Consider the following 7,214-nt stretch of genomic DNA (forward strand, 5'->3'; position numbering starts at 1 on the left):
TGCTATCATATCTCTCGCTTATAAATGAAGTGTTTGTTATGATTTTCACACATACAATTGACATTATCCATCTTCAGAGTTTAGTGAATTATTTGGTGTTTTTTTTTTCCAAAAGTCACTTCCGTTCGTTAATATCTACGATTTCCGTTATTTTGGTTTTTTCTCCAGGCGTTTTCTAATGAATAATCAAAGACTGAGTCTTGAAACTTTCAGGAAAGTTAGATGGTGACATGTAGATGTGAAATACGTGTTTCAATTTTCCTGCCTTCACTTCCGTCATCCACCGGAAGTACCTTAAAAATATGTAATTTTTCATTTTTTTTTTAAAATTCGAATGCTCATAACATTATTTAATAGAGTGTAATGTCATACCATTTCCACCGAAAGTTGGTTGTTCGAAACAGAAAGTTGTCCCAAAACTCTGCAATTTTCACCGAAATATTTAGTGTGGGTTCCTACACGGTAAGTGTGGAATTTTCATTCGTTTTATGGACTCCCAAGATACTCGAATGTGAATAAAACAAAACCGAAATTGGACGGAAGACCTATTCGTTGCTCGCAACGAGATCATTTCTAGTTATTTTCTTATTTTCCCTCTTCTTTAGTGAGAAATTTGTCCGCTCGATTATATGAAAGTGCTTCGAGCGATCCACTTCAAACTTTGTGAGCTGATAGGGGGTCATTAGGAGGGGTGCAATCAACTTTTCAAATTTTCAAAATGGTTGCCGTTTCAAGATGGCGGCCAAAAAACATAAAAAAATCAAGGTTGTCGGATTTCAACCAAATTATATTTTTAGGGTAATTTGGTGACCCCGAGTCCATTTCCACCATCAAAAAAAATTTTTGGCCGCCATTTTGAAAATGGCCGCCATATGCCGAAATATTTGAAAGTGTTAAAATCTCCACAACATTTGGGTTCTGGGGTAAATTGAGGGTTAACAATTCATTTCTAGCTTCAGTATTTCCTTCCAATCAATTTTCAAATGTTTCAAAATGGCCGCCATTGAACAAAATGGTGGCCAAAAATCAAGTCCGTCGGATTTCAACCAAATTTAGTTTCTAGGGTTTCTTGAGGATCCTGAGTGCATAGCTGCCATCAAAAAACATTTCTGACATGGGGAGGTGTTCGGAGACATTCATGTTGGCATCCCAACACAGTTATAGCTCGTTATTATTTTTTTTTTTCCCTTTCGTCTCCGAGAACGTTGGATGGATTTTCCTGAAACTTTCATATATTATAGAGAACGATGGTACCTCGAGGCATTTTTTTCATTTTTTCAAAATTCATTTCCGGTCGCAAGATATGTCCAATTTCCGTCTTTTTACAAGATATCTTGTCCAGCGTTTTTCTCAGAAACGGTAAAAGATAGAGTCACCAAATTTTCAGAGTTAATAGATCTCACTTTGTAGGCGTGCAGTAGGGGTTTAAGAATGTCGGCTGTCACTTCCGGTCGTCACCGGAAGTGATTAAATGAATCATAAATTTCAAACTTTTTTCTTTCAAATTGAAACCTATTTCGGTTTACTAGATCTCGTTCTAATTCTCAAAAAATGTTGACCCCACCGGAAGTTGAATTTCCAACTTCCGGTTATATCAAAGAAAGACTATTCATTCTTTCATTTTTCAGTGCCATAAATCTCGGTCATGAAACAAGTTAATGATTTGAATTTTACATATGTTATTGACACTATAAATGTCTAGAGTAAGTTTAAATATTTTTGTAAAATTCACTTCCGGTCGTGAGATATGGGGTGGACATATTCAAACCTTGTTATACCCCCCGCAACAAGTTGTGGGGGGGGGGGGGTATACTGGAATCGGGTTGTCCGTCTGTCCGTCCGTCCGTCCGTCCGTCTGTAGACGCAATGGTTTCCGGACTCTAAAGCATTATCCTTTCCACCTACCGTCACCATATCATATATATGGACTACCCATGGGATGAAGATGTTCCCTATCGATTTTGGGGTCAAAAGGTCAAAGGTCAAGCGCACTGGACATCGAAGTAGTAATATGGTTTCCGGGCTCTAAAGGGTTATCCTTTCCACCTACAGTCACCATATCATACATATGGACTACCCATGGGATGAAGATGTTCCCTATCGATTTTGGGGTCAAAAGGTCAAAGGTCAAGCGCACTGGACATCGAAGTAGTAATATGGTTTCCGGGCTCTAAAGGGTTATCCTTTCCACCTACAGTCACCATATCATACATATGGACTACCCATGGGATGAAGATGTTCCCTATTGATTTTGGGGTCAAAAGGTCAAAGGTCAAGCGCACTGGACATCGAAGTAGCAATATGGTTTCCGGGCTCTGAAGCGTTATCCTTTCCACCTACAGTCACCATATCATACATATGGACTACCCATGGGATGAAGATGTTCCCTATCAATTTTGGGGTCAAAAGGTCAAAGGTCAAGTGCACTGGACATCGAAGTAGCAATATGGTTTCCAGGCTCTAAAGCATTATCCTTTCCACCTACAGTAACCATATCATACATATGGACTACCCATGGGATGAAGATGTTCCCTATTGATTTTGGGGTCAAAAGGTCAAAGGTCAAGTGCACTGGACATCGAAGTAGCAATATGGTTTCCAGGCTCTAAAGCGTTATCCTTTCCACCTACAGTCACCATATCATACATATGGACTACCCATGGGATGAAGATGTTCCCTATCAATTTTGGGGTCAAAAGGTCAAAGGTCATGCGCACTGGACATCGAAGTAGCAATATGGTTTCCATTTAAATTCTTTAATGGCTTTTTTCATCGCATGGAGATGCTGTGTTCCTAGATACCTTTTGGATCATAATACTGAAGTTTTACCTATTACCTACACCCTTTGGGAGATTGGGGTAAGCGGGGGGTATTCTTAGTGAGCATTGCTCACAGTACCTCTTGTTTTTTCAGTTTCTCAATAATGAATACAGATAGACGCTTGAAACTTGTAGAGTTGATCAACTAACATTAGTCCATTGTACACATACATTCATTTTTTTTTTCGTCCGTCACTTCCGGTCTATACCGGAAGTATTTGAGAAGATGGCGATTTTCCGATTTATTCGAGTGATTTCTCAGAGATGGCTGGATATATTTTCTTGAAATTTTCAGGAATAATGTCTTATGAAATGACCTTGCTATAATTATTTTTGTTTTTACAAAATTCAATTCCGGTCGGATAATATGGCCGATTTTCTGTTTCTCAAAAGGAATTTTGTCCAGCATTTTTCTTGGAAAAGGTAAAATATAGGTTCATCAAATATTCAGGGATGATCAATCTCCGTTTGTAAGCGTGCAGTAGGGGGTTGAACATGTCGACCGTTACTTCCTGTCGTCACCGGAAGTGATGGAAAGAATCGCAAATTTCAAACTTTTTCTTTCAAATTGAAACCTATACTAGTTTATTAACTCTCTTTCAAAGTGTCAAAAGAATATTGACTCTGTCGGTAGTCAAAACGACTACTTCCGGTTTCTTGATAAAATACCTTTTTACTTTTCGTCTCTTTGTCCCCATAAATCTCGCTTAGATTTGAAGTCTTTCATATGATTTTCACATGTCTTAATAAAAGTATCAACTTCTACAGTTTTGATAATTTTGTTTTTCAAAATTGACTTCCGGTCGGTAGTAACCTACTACTTTTTCTTTCTTTAGTCTACTTCTTTTTGTTGAGAACTCTTTCAGATAGAGACTTGAAATTTTCAGGGAATATAGAGTCGCTGTCATTTATAGGAAAACGCATCTGAATAGTACTTCCGGTCGTCACCGGAAGTTACGAGAAAGGAGTAAAAAATTCGATAATACATTTCTCATTCATTGTTAAGGCACATTTTCTGATACATTTAAATGGTTTTCGTAGGAATAGAAAGCTCTTTACCGGAAGTGGTCTAACGGAAGACCTACTCATTACTAGTAATGAGTGTCTAGTTATTATTAACTATCTCTTCTAGTGATTTTACTGTTTATTATTATTATTTTTTTTTCCCTTTCGTCTCCGAGACCGTTGGATGGATTTTCAATTATTTCATAATTTCAATTATTGCTCTCTTCAATTGACTTGTAGCGCGCATCAATTGAATTGTTGATATCATTAATTCATTTGAAGAGATCATTAATTCTATTAAAGCGCGCATCAATTCAGCTGAAGAATTAATGCTATCATCAATTCAATTAATGCGCGCAATAATTCAGAATTGAAGATATCATTAATTATTTGAAGAGATCTTTAATTAAATTGAAAATATCTTCAATTATTAGAGTTTATGTTAATTTGGCGCTCCATATGAATTCTTATTGTTTACATAGGAAATGCATGTGCAAGCCCAGCTAGATAAATTGGAAAACGGGTCCAAGATCAAAACTGGAGGCAAAGGCAAACATCACAGTCGCCTGCCAAGAAAACTGATTAGCACGTGGTTAACTCGGTTAACACAGTGTTAACTAACCACTGAGTTAAATTGCTTTTGATAAACAATTTAACCATTATGTTAACTGATCACTTGGTTAGGAGTTATCACTGCGTTAAACTTAACCACTGTATTAAAGTTAACCACCTTTCGAAAAACCGGGCCCTGATGACAAAGATGCAAGCCCAGCTAGATAAATTGGAAAACAGGTCCAAGATCAAAACTGGAGGCAAAGGCAAACATCACAGTCGCCTGCCAAGAAAACTAGTGATTGAGTGGTTTGTTATCATTGCAGGGAAAAAGGACACATTCGTAGAAATTGTCCGAAACTTAGGAGTAAAGACACAAACAAGAACAGTACAGCACCGAAGAAACCAGCAAATGGGAGTGCGCGGCGAATTCGTAGTAAACGCAGTAGAATCAACGTAAAATCAACGTATAAGGCAGCACCATGAGTAACGAGTCTGGTATCTTCATTGAGGCAGAGATTGATGGAACGCATACAAAACTGTTGATAGATACGGGGGCATATTAACGTTAGTTTCAAGAAGGGTGCATGATATGATAGCGCAAGAAAAGCGACCTGAATTAGAGAAGAGTGCGCAGAAAGTTTTAATTAAACGCAAGTGGAAATGCACTTTCTCTATATGCAGAGAATCAGATCAGAATAGGGAAATTTGAGACACTTATTCCAGCTATGGTAACATACATCACAGTCAATGGTATTCTAGGTCTATACTTTTTGAAGAAAGGTAGTGGTGTTATAGATTTCAACTCTAGCACTTAAAATAGACAGTATTTTAGTGGTATTATAGATCTCAACTCTAGCACTTAATAGACAGTATTTAAGTGGTATCATAGATCTCAACTCTAGCACTTTGAGACTAAACAATAAGGAATATCGCATTTTTTGTGAAGGAACCATAGGCTTTTATCGTGTCATTGCAGCTAATATTTGTATCCCCCTAGGAGTGAAGTAATCATTTCAGGGCAGAATACGTTTGGAGCCTCAGATTACATAGTCGAGCCAGAGGCAAAATTTCTGGAGAAGGGCCGTGCACTGGTTGGTAGAACATTGGTGAAAAAGTGCCTGTACGACTTATGAATATTACAGATGTGGCCCAAGAGATGTATCAGGGAACTATGATGACTAAAATGACAGCTGCTGATGAAGAGAAGGCACACCAAACATTAAAAGAACAGAGTGTAGGACTCCGATCTGACGTGCAAGAATTACTAGATCGATATAAGAAAAATATTTCGTGTGCACAAGCCTTTGAAGTAGAAAACTTCTTACATAGATATTAGCATTTGTTTGCTACTTCGAATTTTGATCTGGTTCGAACTGCAGTTGTTAAACACATAATCAATACTGGTCCCACAGGGAGACCCATTAAACAAGGAGCTTGGAAAATACCGTTGCATCTGTTACAAGAAGTTGATACACAGGTAAATGAAATGCTAGAAAAAGATGTAATAGAACCCTCAAATACCCCTTGGGCTTCGCCTGTGGTTATGGAAACACTGTAGGGACACATTTTGATATATTTCAATTTTGATACTACTTTACACTTTTCTATGTAATTTTTTATTTGTTATTAATTACAAGATAAATCAACCCTATATCATTAATAAATTATAAACTCCTTGCTGGTGTTTTCATATCTAGTTCTTAATCGCTGTTTTTGAAAACATATCTAGACCTATATATTAACGAGACGTACATGTATATAGGAGAATCAACGCCCGCACATATCATCAGATTAAAACATAACAAAGTAGTTGTACACCCTCAGCATAGTCATCGCATACCTTAGCACGGTCGTATTAGACCCTAACCCAGTCAGTGTAAAATATAACCCGGTCATTTTAGACCCTGACCCTAACCCAGTCAGTGCAGCCGTATTCCAGTCATATTAGACCCCAACCCAGTCAGTGTAAAACGTATCTCAGTCATTTTAGACCCAAACCCAGTCAGTGTAAAACACATCCAAGTCATTTTAGACCCTAACTCAGTCAGTGTAAAACATATCCCAGTCATTTTAAACCCTATTCTAGTCAGCTTAATACATACCCCAGTCATTTAAGACCCTAAATCAGTCAATGTAAAACACATTCAAGTCATTTTAGACCCTAACCCAGTCAGTGTAAAACATATTCCAGTCATTTTAAACCCTATTCCAGTCAGCGTAATACATACCCCAGTCATTTTAGACCCTAACCCAGTCAGTGTAAAACGTATCCAAGTTCTATTAAACCCTAACCCAGTCAGGGCAAAATATAATACAGCATTTTAGACGCTAACCAAGTCATTGTAAAACATATCGAAGTCATTTTAAACCCTAACGCAGTCAATGTAAAACTTACCCCAGTAATTTTATACCCTAACCCAGTCAGGGTAAAACGTATCACAGTCATTTTAAACTCTAACCCAGATAGTGTAAAACATAGGACAGTCATTTTAGACCCTAACCCAATTAGCGTAAAACGTATCCAAGTCATTTAAAACCATAACCAAGTGAGGGTAAAGCGTAATCCGTTTATTTTTTACCCTTACTCCGTAGGGTAAAACAAAATCCAGTCATATTTAAACCTTAGCCCAGTGAGTGTAAAACACATCCCAGTTATTTTAGACCCTAACCCAGTCAGTGTCAAACGTATCCCAGTCATTTGAGACCCAACCCAGTCAGTGTAAAACATATCCCAGTCATTTTAGACTCTAACTCACTTAGTGTAAAACGTATCCAAGTCATTTTAGACTAATAAATATGGCAATTTCAGGACACCCCCCCCCCAAATATAACAAC

Source organism: Ostrea edulis, chromosome 2 (genome assembly GCF_947568905.1).
Source record: "Ostrea edulis chromosome 2, xbOstEdul1.1, whole genome shotgun sequence".
NCBI lineage: Eukaryota > Metazoa > Mollusca > Bivalvia > Ostreida > Ostreidae > Ostrea > Ostrea edulis.